General features: G+C 44.7%; 1 pseudogene; it reads left to right on the top strand.

Moving 5' to 3' along the window:
- LOC102169473 lies at positions 6476–7750 on the top strand (annotated as a pseudogene).

A 15772-nucleotide genomic window follows, 5' to 3' on the forward strand; every position in this document is an offset into this window, starting at 1 on the left:
GCAGAAATCGGACACCCAATAGGAGTGAGACCTGGGGTCGCGCCACAAATGTCGTCCAGTTAGGAGGCGCTGACACAGGTTGTGAGAGAGAAGGTGAAACTCGAAGAGAGGGGAAGCTCCAAGATGGAGCGTCCCGGCCCCAGATACCGCCCTTGACTCTGAGACCCTGAGACCCTTGCCCTCCGGGGAACCTGGGACGTTGTCCTGATCCCTCCTCTCCTGCACCGAGAGCTTTTTGTCACACTCCCTGAGTCCTGGCCCAAGGGCTTGTAGTCAGCGATTTTCAAAACGTTTTTGGTCAGAATATTTATACACTCCAACAAATTAGTGAGGACCCCAAGGGTAATTTTGTTTATAGTTACTTCTATCGATATTATCCATAGTAGAAATAATAGAGTTACAATTTGCTTATTCATTTATTTAGAATAATATTAATAACACACAGTTAACATGGAATATAATTATTTCCCCAAATAAACACTACAGTGGGAACAGTCGAGCTTTTTACATTTTTATATTTTTGCAAGTCTCTCCTTGCCACTCTCATTAGAAGATCACTGGATGTTTGTTTGCTTCTATGTTAAATCCATTATTCTGGCTGAAATCTATGAAAACAAAAGGCCCACACATACGTAATAGTATTTAAATGACTTTTCAGATAATTATCTAAGTTCGTCTTTGATCCAAAACGAAAGCTACAAAAGTGGTAGTTTCTCAAAGGTTATTTTCTTTATTTTTCTCTTCTTTTTTTTTTTTTAAATTGGCGGCACATTTCCGGATCAGGCACATTTCCGGATCAGACCTCGCTGGTTTGAGGAGACTGGGCAAGAGCAAGAACCCTGGCCGAATTTTCTCGGATGGCTCCAGTGGAGCTGCTGGTGACCCATGTTGCTTTCTTGGCTGCAGGAGGTAAAAAGCTCAAAGGGTATTTTCAAAGTGGACCTGAAATGATATTATTGAATATTTCCTATTCTATTACACTAAAATCCATAAGCTTATTTTGCACATTGACTGTCTTTTATACTAATATAAGATTTTTTAAAACTAATACAATGCTTCACTAAGTTTTGTAGATCTTACAGCGTCATTCATTTTTTGAAGTAAACATTCTATTCCATGAAAGAGAGGCTAGTTCAGCTCACACAAGTTATTTTCCTTGGGACATAATACTTTGGAATGCAGCATAAGTGCTTGATGTGTACTTCCTATGTCATCTTAGAAGATTTTTTTTAGAAAAATAATTTGCATTTTGAAATATGACCGTAAGCCTTTTGATTTTCTTTAAAAAAGCAGCTTATATTTGCAATAAGAAATACAACATGGCAATGTTTGTGCAAGGCCTATGTTAAGATAAGAACACGATCTTTTGAATTTCATCTAAGCATGAGAATTTTGAGAGGCCAATATTCACACCAGGTTTTCCTAAGTTACTGTAACACAAGTGGATAATAGCAGATTGTAGAAGTAACATGCCATTCTGTGCCCTAGTCTAACATGATATACTTACTTCTGTTCGTCTTGCAGTGTATCAGATCTTTTACAGCATCATCAGAGTAAAGCTAATGTTCACCAAGCACACTCATTTCAAAGGAAAAAACATAATCTCTTTTATGCCACAAGTTTACCATTCGTTGCTCCAGGAAAACAACACCATCAAGTTAAGTCATGCAGAGCTTTACTTGTCCATGTAATTCTTGCCTTGTTAATTGTCTCATCCTTAAACTTTAGCTGCATCAGTTCAGTTCAGTTCAGTCGCTCAGTCGTGTCCGACTCTTTGAGACCCCATGAACCTCAGCATGCCAGGCCTCCCTGTCCATGACCAACTCCTGGAGTTTACCCAAACTCATGTCCATTGAGTCAGTGATGCCATCCAGCCATCTCATCCTTGGTCGTCCCCTTCTCCTCTGTCCTCAATCTTTCCCAGCATCAGGGTCTTTTCCAATGAGTCAGGTCTTCACATCAGGTGGCCAAAGTATTGGAGTTTCAGCTTCAACATCATTCCTTCCAATGAGTATCCAGGACTGATCTCCTTTAAGATGGACTGGTTGGATCTCCTTTCAGTCCAAGGGACTCTCAAGAGTCTTCTCCAACACCACAGTTCAAAAGCATCAATTCTTCGGCGCTCAGCTTTCTTCACAGTCCAACTGTCACATTCACACATGACCCCTGGAAAAGCCATAGCCTTGACTAGGCAGATCTTAGTTGGCAAAGTAATGTCTCTGCTTTTGAATATGCTATCTAGGTAGGTCATAACTTTCCTTCCATGGAGTAAGCATCTTTTAATTTCATGGCTGCAGTCACCATCTGCAGTGATTTTGGAGCCCCCCAAAATAAAGTCTGACACTGTTTCCACTGTTTCCCCATTTATTTCCCATGAAGTGATGGGACCGGATGCCATGATCTTCGTTTCTGAATGTAGAGCTTTAAGCCAACTTTTTCACTCTCCTCTTTCACTTTCATCAAGAGGCTTTTTAGCTCCTCTTCACTTTCTGCCATAAGGGTGGTGTCATCTGCATATCTGAGCTTATTGTTATTTCTCCTGGCACTCTTGATTCCAGCTTGTGTTTCTTCTAGCCCAACGTTTCTCATGATGTACTCTGCATAGAAGTTAAATAAGCAGGGTGACAATATACAGCCTTGACGCACTCCTTTTCCTATTTGGAACCAGTCTGTTGTTCCATGTTCAGTTCTAACTGTTGCTTCCTGACCTGCATACAGGTTTCTCAAGGGGCAGGTCAGGTGATCTGGTATTCCCATCTCTCTGAATTTTCCACAGTTTATTGTGATCCACACAGTCAAAAGCTTTGGCATAGTCAATAAAGCAGAAATAGATGTTTTTCTGGAACTCTCTTGCTTTTTTGATGATCCAGCGGATGTTGGCAATTTGATCTCTGGTTCCTCTGCCTTTTCTAAAACCAGCTTGAACATCAGGGAAGTTCATGGTTCACATATTTTTGAATCCTGCCTTGGAGAATTTTGAGCATTACTTTACTAGCATGTGAGATAAGTACAATTATACAGTAGTTTGAGCATTGTTTGACATGCCTTTCTTTGGGATTGGAACGAAAACTGACCTTTTCCAGTCCTGTGGCCACTGCTGAGTTTTCCAAATTTGCTGGCATAGTGAGTGCAGCACTTTCACAGCATCATCTTTCAGGATTTGAAATAGCTCCACTGGAATTCCATCAGCTGCACTAGCTTTGTTCGTAGTGATGCTTTCTAAGGCCCACTTGATTTCACATTCCAGGATATCTGGCTCTAGATGAGTGATGACACCATCGTGGTTTTCCGGGTTGTGAAGATCTTTTTTGTACAGTTCTTCTGTGTATTCTTGCCACCACTTCTTAATATCTTCTCCTTCTGTTAGGTCCATACCATTTCTGTCCTTTATTTCCATGAAATGTTCCCTTGGTATCTCTAATTTCCTTGAGAGTTCTCTAGTTTTTCCCATTCTTTTGTTTTCCTCTATTTCTTTGCATTGATCTCTGAAGAAGGCTTTCTTATCTCTTCTTGCTATTCTTTGGAAGTCTGCATTCAGATGCTTATATCTTTCCTTTTCTCCCATGCTTTTCGCTTCTCTTCTTTTCACAGCTATTATTAAGGCCTCCCCAGACAGCCATTTTGCTTTGTGCATTTCTTTTCCATGGGGATGGTCTTGATCCCTGTCTCCTGTACAATGTTATGAACCTCATTCCATAGTTCATCAGGCACTCTATCAGATCTAGACCCTTCAATCTATTTCTCACTTCCACTGTATAATCATAAGGGATTTGATTTAGGTCATACCTGAATGGTCTAGCAGTTTCCCCTACTTTCTTCAATTTAAGTCTGAATTTGGCAATAAGAAGTTCATGATCTGAGCCATAGTCAGCTCCCAGTCTTGTTTTTGCTGACTGTATAGAGCTTCTCCATCTTTGGCTGCAAACAATATAATCAATCTGATTTCGGTGTTGACCATCTGGTGATGTCCATGTGTAGAGTCTTCTCTTGTATTGTTGGAAGAGGGTGTTTGCTATGACCAGTGCATTTTCTTGGCAAAACTCTGTTAGTCTTTGCCCTGCTTCATTCCGCATTCCAAGGCCAAATTTGCCTTTTACTCCAGGTGTTTCTTGACTTCCTACTTTTGCATTCCAGTCCCCTATAATGAAAAGGACATCTTTTTTGGTGTTAGTTCTACAAGGTCTTGTAGGTCTTCATAGAACCGTTCAACTTCAGCTTCTTCATCATTACTGGTTGGGGCATAGACTTGCATTACGGTGATATTGAATGGTTTGCCTTGGAAACGAACAGAGATCATTCTATCGTTTTTGAGATTGCATGCAAGTACTGCATTTTGGACTCTTTTGTTGGCCATGATGGCTACTCCATTTCTTCTGAGGGATTCCTGCCCACAGCAGTAGATATAATAGTCGTCTGAGTTAAATTCACCCATTCCAGTCCATTTTAGTTTGCTGATTCCTAGAATGTCGACATCACTCTTGCCATCTCTTATTAGTTCCCCAGGGGAATCAGAGGTGTCCCTGGATCCCTAGAGTGGTGAACACACATTAGGACAATCAAGGAGGCTAAAGTGAGCACAAGAAGTTAGAACTGATGGTGAGATTTCATGTGGGAAATACCTGTGATCAGGGGGTCCTGGCTGAGGGATGATATGGGAAGGTTGTCAGTGTCCAGGGCCTGGCAGGTGAGGTAGCAGCCAATTTATGATTACTTCCTGTCAGGATGGCTCCAGAAGAGTTCCAGTTTCAAATACATTCTCGAATCTGTCTGGTCCTGATCCCAAATGTATTCATTCAGCAGTATTGGCTCATGCTTTGTCCAGTTTGGCTGATGCTTTGCGCTGAGAGTCTGTAATTCACTCGAAACCAATGTATAGACTCTGCTCCCACATGGCTAAGTAGCGATTGTAATGGAATACAGTGAAGGTTGTTGTTGTCATCAGTTCAGTTCAGTTCAGTTCAGTCACTCAATCGTGTCCGACTCTTTGCGACCCCATGAATCGCAGCACGCCAGGCCTGCCTATCCATCACCAACTCCTGGAGTTCACTCAGACTCACTTCCTTTGAGTCAGTGATGCCATCCAGCCATCTCATCCTCTGTCATCCCCTTCTCCTCCTGCCCTCAATCCCTCCCAGCCTCAGAGTCTTTTCCAATGAATCAACTCTTCACATGAGGTGGCCAAAGTACTGGAGTTTCAGCTTTAGCATCATTCCTTCCAAAGAAATCTCAGGGCTGATCTCCCTCAGAATGGACTGGTTGGATCTCCTTGCAGTCCAAGGGACTCTCAAGAGTCTTCTCCAACAGTTGTCACAGTAGCAGGTAATTAAAACCATCGCTTTATCTCTCTCCCAAAGTTATTGTAAATGTTCCTCATATTTGCACCCTGATGTTTCTTAGAATATGAAGGACTTTAGCAAAGTTCCCCCAGGAAGGCAGACTCAATGCTTTGGGGACAGGAGACAGTATGGGCTTGACCTTGACTACACTGAGCGGATCTTCCACTTTGGACGACTCACATTGAGACAGACTGCCCCCTTCACATGGCGTCAGGGGCATTCCCACTGTCTTCTGAGCAGAACATTTAGTACACAAAGACTCATGTCACAAATCTGTGGTAACATGATTGAAAAGCACCTCTAGTACATTACATAGACTGTTACACAGATAGATGTTTATGGATGGATAGAGAGAGAGAGGATGGACAGAGGCTACACACAGATTGAGAACTGGACACATAATTTTACCATCCATGTGTCACAGGGACAACTTATGACAACTTATACTTGTTACTTGTAGTGGACTTTTATTAGCTTCCAAGTGAGATGAAAGAAGAAAAGCAAATCAATGTACCTTAAAGAAATCCTCCAAGTTCAAACATGTTCCGATTAAGGCTAACTTGGGAAAAAACAATTTTTGAATGGGGGGCGGGCGGGGAGCATGGGGCGGTGGGGGGCGGGACTGAGTGTTTGTCATAAGCAGCCATACTCTGTCCTCTGGTGGCCTTCTGTGAAAGAGCACAAGTGCTGCCGGCTCCATGGTTTTGTCAGCAAAGAAGCCAACATTTCCACTTGCCACCTTCACCGTCCTGCTCTTAGAGCAAATCAAAAGTTCCGTAAGATTCAGTATTTGGGGGTGCCTACTAGAGGAAGTCACTGTCTTGACTAGGACACAAGAGGCCGCTTCTCAAGGGTAGTGTTTCAGGGAGTGTTGATTGAGCCCCTGAGTCAGGCCCTGGGTCAGGCCCTAGAGGGGAGACTAGAGAGGAGGTCTCTGCCTCAGGGGAACTGCAGGGGGAGGGTGGGAACACGCGGGGTTCACTTGTCTACACCCCAGCTCTGTGGTCTGCTGGGGAGAAGTTAGTCTATCCAAGCAAAGCAGTTTATGGCACTTTTCTGTTTATATTAATAATATAACATTTTAGAAAATTATCCCTCAACATATCTGTATGATTTCATCTAAATTTATATTGACTCAGATGGTAATAAATCTGCCTACCGGCAGCAGCAGACTGGGGAGGCAGTGGTCTGGCTTGGCCTGTCAGGGAGCAGGCAGCTGCAGCTCCAGCACCATCTCCCTGCAGTACTGGGCGGAGGAGACGGCCCGCACGGGCAAGTACCTCCCTGCAAATTCGTTCTCAAAGGTCTTGACTATGGCATGAAGCAGGAGGAAGGGGAGGCTGCCGCCTGGCTGCCTCTGGCGGCGGATTTGGGGCGGAGGCTGGCGGATGTTGTGGCCCGAGTGGGGCGCTGACAGCTCCAAGTCAAGGATTCTACTCATGGGCCTCCGGAGCAACGGGCACGTCCTGTTTTCAGAAGGTGGTGTTTCATAAAATGTCACCCAACCAGACCCTCTTTTTGGAAAGGACCATCAAGAATTACAAAGATGACATTTCTAATAGCTCCTTTGTGAATTTCCAAATAGGGGGTTTTCCTGGGCAAATGGACTTTTTGGACCCAGCTTTGGTTTGAGATGATCTTCAGGGGGACAGGAACATTGATATATGTCACTCATGCACAGGATGACTACATGGAGGCTTTAACAAAACTTTACTGTTTCTAAAGCCTACAGAGTTAACCTAGACATGAATTTTGAGGTTTTTATTCACAAAGTTGATGGTCTGTCTGATGATTACAAAATGTAAACACAGGGACATTCCTCAAAGGCCCAATGATGACCTTGCAGATGCTGGGCTAGAAAAACTCCATCTTAGCTTTTATTTCACTAGTATTTATGACCATTCAATATTTCCAGCCTTTAGTAAGGTGCTGCAGAAACTTATCCCACAGCTACTGACCTTGGAATACCTATTAAATATCTTTATATCAAATTCAGGTATTGAAAAAGCTTTTCTCTTTGATGTTGTCAGCAAAATCTACATTGCAACAAACAGTTCTCCTGTGGATATGCAGTCGTAGGAACTTTGCTGTGACGTGATTGATATTGTAATTGATGTGTGTTGTATGTTTGGCTTAAAGGAAGATAGAAGTGGAAGTGCTTACCGCAAAGAATCCAAGGCCATCATCAAGCTGAATAACACAACTGTCCTGTATTTAAAGGAAGTGACTACATTTTTGGCACTGGTTTGCATTCATAGGGAAGAAAGTTTTGAATGAAAAAGTTTAATAACTTCCATTGTTTCCGAAAAGCTATTCATGAGGTTTTTGAGGTGGATGTGACTTCTCACAGAAGCTGTAGTCACCAGACCAGTGCCCCTAACCTGAAAGCTTTGACACACAATTGCATACCATGAGACGTCATCTAGCCTGGACACCAGTGGTCAGGGCTCTGTGCCAGCTTATCCTTCACACCAGGGTTAGAGACCACATGTTGCAGGACATGGGAGTTGCTGCTTATGGGAACCTGGTACCTGTCCCTCTAGAGATAAGGGGTAGAGTTTCTCATTTGGATGAAAACCCCTTCAGCCAGTGGTATGCAAGTGACACTAATATTTTCTTTTAAAAAAAAGGGGAGGGGGCAAAAAGAATTCCAGAGACTGCAGAACTGTGTGTCTTTCTCCTCTTGGGGGACCTACTTTAAGTAGCTGGGATATTTTGGACCTGGAGATAACACCACTTACCCATCCTTACCAGGGAATGTTGCCATCAATTACCAGTTGAAAATAATAGAACTGAATTTTTATATGTTTCACTTAGATTTTCATTTGCATAGTCTCTAAAAATCCTGCCTTGCTTAAGTTCTAACACTGTTTCTCAGATTTCAATTTTGGACCTTGCATACCTCAGACCTTCTAAATGCATTTGCTTGCTAACTCAGAAGACACATGGTCTGACTGCAGCAAAGGACCTTCCTATATTTGTTTCCGAAAAAATGAGAAATTTTTATGCTGCATCAAGTCAAGAGCAAGTCTCAACTATGGCTGCTGGGTTTGTTCCCTAGGAAGTGTTGAGGAATAAACTTCAAGACAAAAGAAAATCTTTGTACCTGTGTTTTGGGTACCAGATATCTGGGTTCCTTCCCCTACATTAGATAAATGATTCTGATCACTGTTTAAAAAGGGAACTTAACAGAGTGAAGTAAGTCAAAAAGAAAGAGAAATATCATATCCTAACGAATATATATGGAATGTAGAAAAATGGTACTGAAGAATTTATTTACAGGGCAGCAGTGGAGAAACAGACATAAAGAATAGACATATGAACATGGGGAGAAGGGAGAAGAGGGTGAGATGTATGGAAAGAGTAACATGGACACTTACATTACCATATGTAAAATAGATAGCCAATGGGAATTTTCTGTATGGCTCAGGAAACTCAAACAAGGGCTCTGTATCAACCTATTCAAAGAATGATGCTTTCATCATCATCTTTGTGCTGCTCCCCTGCTGGGAGCATCATGTAGTTGGGGACCAACTCAGTCTCCAGCTTCCCTTTCCTCAGGACAGGGGCCTTCCAGGAGCTCCTGCATCTCAGAGGCTACAGAAGATACTTTGACAGTGTGGATTTAAGATGATGACTTAGGAAAGATAAGAATTTTTATACATTTTAATTTTGTTTTACTGAAGTACAGTTGATTTACAATGTTGTGTTGATTTCTGCTGTACAGCAAAGTGATTCATTTATACATATATATATATATTATTTTTTGTATGTTTACCATTGTGGTTTATTAAGGAAAGATAAAAATTGGTAATGTGTCAATCAGGAGTTATTAAAGCAAACCTGCTTTTTTCCTGCATGTAGGTGGTGAAAATAATTACTAGGCCAGTTTGCTATCCTAGTCTCCGCTTTTTAAAGTATTTTTTTAATATGACGGAAGTCACATAATGTAAACATCCCATTGTAACCATATTTAACGGCACAGTTCAGGGACATTAGCTACATTCACACTGTTGCGCTACTCTCACCATTATCCATCTCCTGAAATTTTCACCTTCCTAAACTGAAGCTCTGTCCCCATTAAATAGTAACTCCCCATTCCTCTTCTCCACCTTTCCACCCACTAGCCCCTGGCATCTACCAATGTACTTTCTAACTCTATGAATTTGACTATTCTAGGTACCTCATTTAAGTGGAATCAAACAGTAATTTTCTGCACATGATGTATATTGGAATGCATTTTTGAGGTTAACTTAATACATGTCCTGGGCTTCCCAGGTGGCACTAGTGTTTTTAAAAAAAAAAAAAAAACCCACCTGCTAATGCAGGATGTTTAAGAGACACAGGTTCGATCCCTGGGTCAGAAAGATCCCCTCGAGGAGGGCATGGCAACCCACTCCAGTATTCTTGCCTGGAGAATCTCCATGGGCAAGAGGAGCCTGGTGGAGTCCCTAGGGTTGCAAAGACTTGGACACAACTGAAATGACTGGTACTCACATGGTAACCCTATCTTTAGTTTCTTAAGGAACCTTCATGCTGTTCTCCATTGTGGCTGTATCAATTTACATCCCCATCAACAATGTAGGAGAGTTTCCTTTCTCCACACCCTCTCCAGCATTTATTGTTCATAAATTTTTTGATGATGGCTATTTTGATCAGTGTGAGGTGATACTTCATTGTAGTTTTGATTTGCATTTCTGCAAGGAGATCCAACCAGTCCATCCTAAATGAGACCAGTCCTGGGCGTTCATTGGAAGGAGTGATGCTGAGGCTGAAACTCCAATACTTTGGCCATCTAATGCGAAGAGTTGACTCATTGGAAAAGGCTCTGATGCTGGGAGGGATTGAGGGCAGGAGGAGAAGGGGACGACAGAGGATGAGATGGCTGGATGGCATCACTAACTCAATGCACATGAGTTTGGGTGAACTCTGGGAGTTGGTGGTAGACAGGGAGACCTGGCGTGCTGCGAGTCATGGGGTCACAAAGAGTTGGACATGACTGAGCAACTGAACTGAACTGAATAATTAGTGATGTTGAGCATCTTTTCATGTGTTTGTTGGCCATCTGTTTGTCTTTGGACAAATGTCTATTTAGGTCTTCTGTCTACTTTTAACAAAAAAGCAGAAAACCATCCACTTCTGCTTCACTGACTATGCTAAAGCCTTTGACTGTGCAGATCTCAACATAGTGTGGAAAATTCTTAAAAAGATGGGAATTCCAGACCGCCTTACCTATAACCTGAGAAACCTGTATGCAGGTCAAGAAGCAACAGTTAGAACTGGACATGGAACAATGCATTGGCTCCAAATTGGGAAAGGAGTATGTAAAGGCTGTGTATTGTCATGCTGCTTATTTAACTTCTCTGCAGAGTGCTGTGCTGTGCTGTGCTGAGTTGCTCAGTCCTATCCAACTCTTTGCAATCCCAGGGACTGTAGCCCACCAGGCTCCCCTCTCCATGGGGAATTCTCCAGGCAAGAATATTAGAGTAGGTTGCCATGCCCTCCTCCAGGGGATCCTCCCAACCTAGGAATCAAACCCAGGTCTCCCACATTGCAGACGGATTCTTTACCATCTGAGCCACAAGGGGAGCCCAAGAATACTGGAGCGGGTAGCCTATGCCTTCTCCAGGGGATCTTCCCCACCCAGGAAGGAAAGAGACCCAGGTCCTCTTGCATTGCAAGAGGATTCTCTAGCAGCTGAGCTACCAGGGAGGCCCTCTGTGCAGAGTACATCATGCTAAATGCCGGGCTCAATGAATCAAAAGGTGGAATCAAGGTTGCCAAAAGAAATATCAACAATCTCAGATATGAAGATAATACCACCCTCATGGCAAAAAGTGAAGAGGAACTAAAGAGCCTCTTGATGAAGGAGAAAGAGGAGAGTGGAAAATCTGGCTTAAAACTCAACATTCATAAAACTAAGATCATGGCATTTGGTCCCACCAGTTTATGGCCAATTGAAGGGGAAAAGGTGGAAACAGTGACAGATTTTATTTTCATTGCTATTGGCCCGGGTTCAGTCTCTGGTCTGGGAACTAAGATTTTGGTGTGCCTAAAAAAGAAAAACAAACAAACAAACAAAAAAAACCCAAAACCAAAATAAAAAACAACAAAATAAACCAACAGCAACAAAAAAAAACTGTGCTGAAAACTGCATCTCTGGGGCAGCTTCTCAGAGTTATCTGAGTAGCTGGTTTATAGGCTAGTCAGTTTAGCACAAATAAAATTGCATTCTATTATTATAACAGACTGTTTATTGATTATTTTCATAGACAGAAATTAAAGTCTGGTGTCTTTGTGGCCAAAGGACTCTTCCTGCAGTATCTGTGGTCTCCACTACCCACTTCCCTCTTCACATCCCGCCTCCCCACTAATGTGAACTCAAATTTTCTGCTGTATTGGTGTTCCACAACTGTTTTCTTACCTCTTCTCCTGCCATCTCTGTGCCCTGTCGGGATTTGCCCTCCCCTCCCTGCTGCCCCCTCCTCTCTACAGTTCTCTGATCCCTTCCTAGGGAGTCCCCACCACCATATCCCCTTTCCCACCACAAGTCCCTCTCTTCCCCTCATGGGTCTTTTCCTGCAAGGATCAGTCACCTGCAAGGCTCCGACCTCCCCTCAGCTTTCACTAGCCTTTCTTTTCCACCCCCTAGGGTGACTTTTGCTCAGGAGCACTTCCCTCCACCCTCCCTGCCCTATTTTCATCACCAGGGGGAGCTCTCCTGCCAATGATCCTTGGGCTTTGAGCACAGTGCCCAGCCCTGGGGGAGGACCTGTCCCCCACTTGACACCCACCCTCCTACCTCTGCCCCCATGCAGGCACCTGCTCTTGGCCCTCGTCCAAGGGGGGCCTTTCCCCCAACACGGCCCCTCCCCACTCCTGCATCCTGAACCTCACCCTCTGGATTCCTCCACTCTCCAGGGCACAGGTGCTGGACTCCACGTGCCCTGGTCCCTCTGCAGCTCCCCCATGGCACCTTGCCCTGCTCCCACCCTTGTCCGAGTGCCTTGGGCCCTCACCAAGTAATCAATCACGGGCCACCTCTTGTGGTTGCCCAAATCACACCTCACTCTCACCCTCCCTCACCCAGGGCACCTCTCTTCTCCTGTCTTCACGCTAACGCAAGAGGGGGTCAGCCATGAGCCATGTTCATGCCCTGTCCCCCAGTCCCAGGCCCTCACCACTATCTCCTCTGCAGCCTCTTGCCCCTCCTCCACAGTGGGAATACTGCCCTTGGTCCACTGCCCACCTCCTTGGCCTTCATCACCCTCTCTTTGGTTCCTGGATAACAGCAGGCTCTCATTACCTCAACAAAATCTTTGTTTTATGCCACTAGGTCAACAGGCCTTTCCCTAGAGGGAAAGACCCCTAGAGGGGGTCTTCTCCCAGCGCCATGCCCCCTGCTTCCTGGCTGCCTGACCCGAACCCTCTGTGGAGGTGTGACCTCACTCCCTCCAGCCCCTCCCACCATGTAGGTGCTTCCCAATGTGCACCTTGGCTTTCAGTTCCATCTTCTCTTGCCACTCCGACATTTTAATTCTCCATGACCCCTGTGCGCATGGCACTGACTCCTCTCCCAGGGGACACTGGCAGGTGCAGCCACCTCCCCACCTGGGGCCTCACCATGCCTCTTTGCACTCTGCGCCCAGACCCACTCCTTCACCTCCCCCAGTTACTGGCCCACCTTCATCTCTCTTGGGGCCACAGCCCAGCCCCTCATGCTCCTCTGCCTCCTGCCTCAGCCTCCCTGGAGCCCGCTTTGCCCATGATGAGCCTGCACCAGGGGCAGCAGCCCTCTCTCTCCATCTCACCTGCCCCCACTCTGACCAGGGATCCCTCTGGTCCTGGGTCTGACACTGCCCTTCCCTCCCTCTGACTCCACCTCCCCTCACCCTGCTCTTCCTGCCTCTCCCCTTGCCCTCCTGCCTCGACCCTTAGGGAGCCGGTGCCTCCCTGTCCTGGCACTTGTCCTACACGTGTGTCCATCTCCACCCTCTCCCTCCACTCCTCGAGTCCCCTCTCCCTCCTTCTCTTTCCCATTTTCCCGTATGGAACTCCGCATTCTGGTCCCTTGTACACATGCATGTTCTGCATCCTCAGCACCTGGACCAGGTCAGGACACAGAACTTGTCTGTTAAACATCTGATGTGCACTTGTCTCCAGAAAGCAGCTTCATCTGTGGTTCCTCCTTCCCCAGGATCCCACAGTCTTTGTTACAACATCACGGTGCTGTCCCAGGATGGATCTGTGCAGCCCAGCTTTTTTGCTGGGGGACACTTGGATGGTCCGGCCTTCCTGTACTATGATCACATGAAGGGGAGGGCAGAGCCCTGGGGAGTCTGAGCTGAAGATCTGGAAGCTAAGATGTGGGACAAAGAATCCAAGTGAAACTGAGCAACTCAGATTGGGACTCAAATCCACATTCTTTTAACTGACATCACATCTGGTCCCAGGACTTACTGATTCTAAGGTTATTGTTGTCTCTTCTCAGAATGAATTCAGTGAGAACCAAAGTGATAGGTAAAAAGTGGGTTTTTTAGAGAGAAACACACTCTGTAGACATTGTATAAGCCATCTCAGAAGGCGAGAGTTGCAAGAGGGCATGGAGTTGTCAGTTTTTATAAGAGTGGGTGATTTCATAGGTTAATGAGTATGAGGAGTATTCCAGCTATTTTGGGAAAGTGGTGGGATTTCAAGGAATTGGACCGTGGTCAAACGTTTGCCTTAATGATCTGCTTTGAAACTGTCATAGCACCTGTGGGTGTGTCATTTAGCTTGTTGATGTGGAGTGCATACTGAGGCTCAGGGTCTAGCAGAAGTGGACTCATCTGCCATCTTGGACCTATTTGGATAAATAATGTCATTTGCAGTGACAAGGACAGACCTAGAGATTATCACACTAAGTGAAGTAAGTCAGTCAAAGAGACAATGATTCCACCTGAGATATCACTCATATGTGGAATCTAGTTTTTTAAAAACATACAACTGAACTTATTTACAAAACAGACACAGACTAACAGATATCAAAAACAAATTTATGGTTCCGAAGGGAACATGTTGTGGGGAGGATTAAATCAGAAGCCTGGGATGAACAGACATACATTAGTACAGAAAAGACAGACAACCAACAAGGACCTACTGTATAGCCCTGGAAACCCTACTCAATATTCTGTGATTCCTTATATGAGAAAAGAAATTAAAAAGAATGAGTATATGTATATGAATAACTGAATCACTTTGCTGTACACCCAAAACTTCTATAACATTATAAGTCAACTATACTCCAACAAAGTTAAAATATCAAATAATAAATGTTGTACCACATTTTTCTGCTGCTGAAAACAATCTTATAAGTCCCATCTCACTCAGAGCAAAAGTCAAAACACATCCAACACCCTCCAGGCCTACAAGGTCTGGCTGTACCTCTGACCTCATCTCAGTTAACCTGTTCCAGCCATACCGGCCTCCTCACTTTAACAGAAACACACAGACATCCTCCTGTCTTGGTGCATTTGCCTGGAGGTTCCCCCTGCCTGGAAAGAACCTCCTCCAGTCATTGGGGGTAACTCAGCATGTCCTTTAAATCTTTCCCCAAAGGCCACTTTCCCAGTGAGACCCACAGTGACCACCCTAGTACAACAGCCACCTTCCTTGTCCTCACACTCACACTGCGCATCACCTTCCCCACTGCATCTTTCTATTGGTCCCATCCTTTCATAACAGAACACTTTCCTTATTTAGCCTACTGATAAGATATAGTCTGTCTCCTACCACTTGAATACATGCTCCATAAGACCAGCAATTTTTCTCTTTAACTGCAGTGATGTTTCCCAGATGTAAAACACTGTGTCATGTATCTGGCATACAGCTGGTGTGAATGAATGCTCAGTGTAATGCGCTGTGTATGTGCTCAGTCACTCATTCACGTCCAACTCTTTGCGACCCAGGGACTGGAGCCCCCCAAGCTCCTCTGTCCATGGAATTTTCTAGGCGAGAATACTGGAGTGGGTTGCCATTCCCTTCTCCAAGGGATCTTCCCAGCCCAAGAATCAAACCTGCATCTCCTAAGTCTTCTGCATTGGGAAATTGCCAGGGTCCAGCCCCAGTGGATCCAGGGTAAGTCGAAGTGGGTACGGAGCCGGCGTCTTAGAAAGGACTATTTAATTAGAAAAGAGAGATTAGGAAAGAATAGTGTAGTGGGAAATTTAGAGGAGGGAAGAGGCTGTATTCCTTGGTTTACATTGAAAGCCAATAAAGCCCTGAGACAAGGGACTTGAATCGTCTACATATGGCCACAGGCGCCCGCTTGAATAGCGGAGGGTGCCCCACCTTGGGCTCCCTCTCACGTGGGTCTTAGAAGCCAGGGTAAGTAAGTAGACATGGCGAGCTTCCACGCTCCAGATTGAAATTCAGCCAGAAAAGAAGAGAATGAGAAG

This window comes from Capra hircus, chromosome 23 (assembly GCF_001704415.2).
Source record: "Capra hircus breed San Clemente chromosome 23, ASM170441v1, whole genome shotgun sequence".
Taxonomy (NCBI): Eukaryota; Metazoa; Chordata; class Mammalia; order Artiodactyla; family Bovidae; genus Capra; species Capra hircus.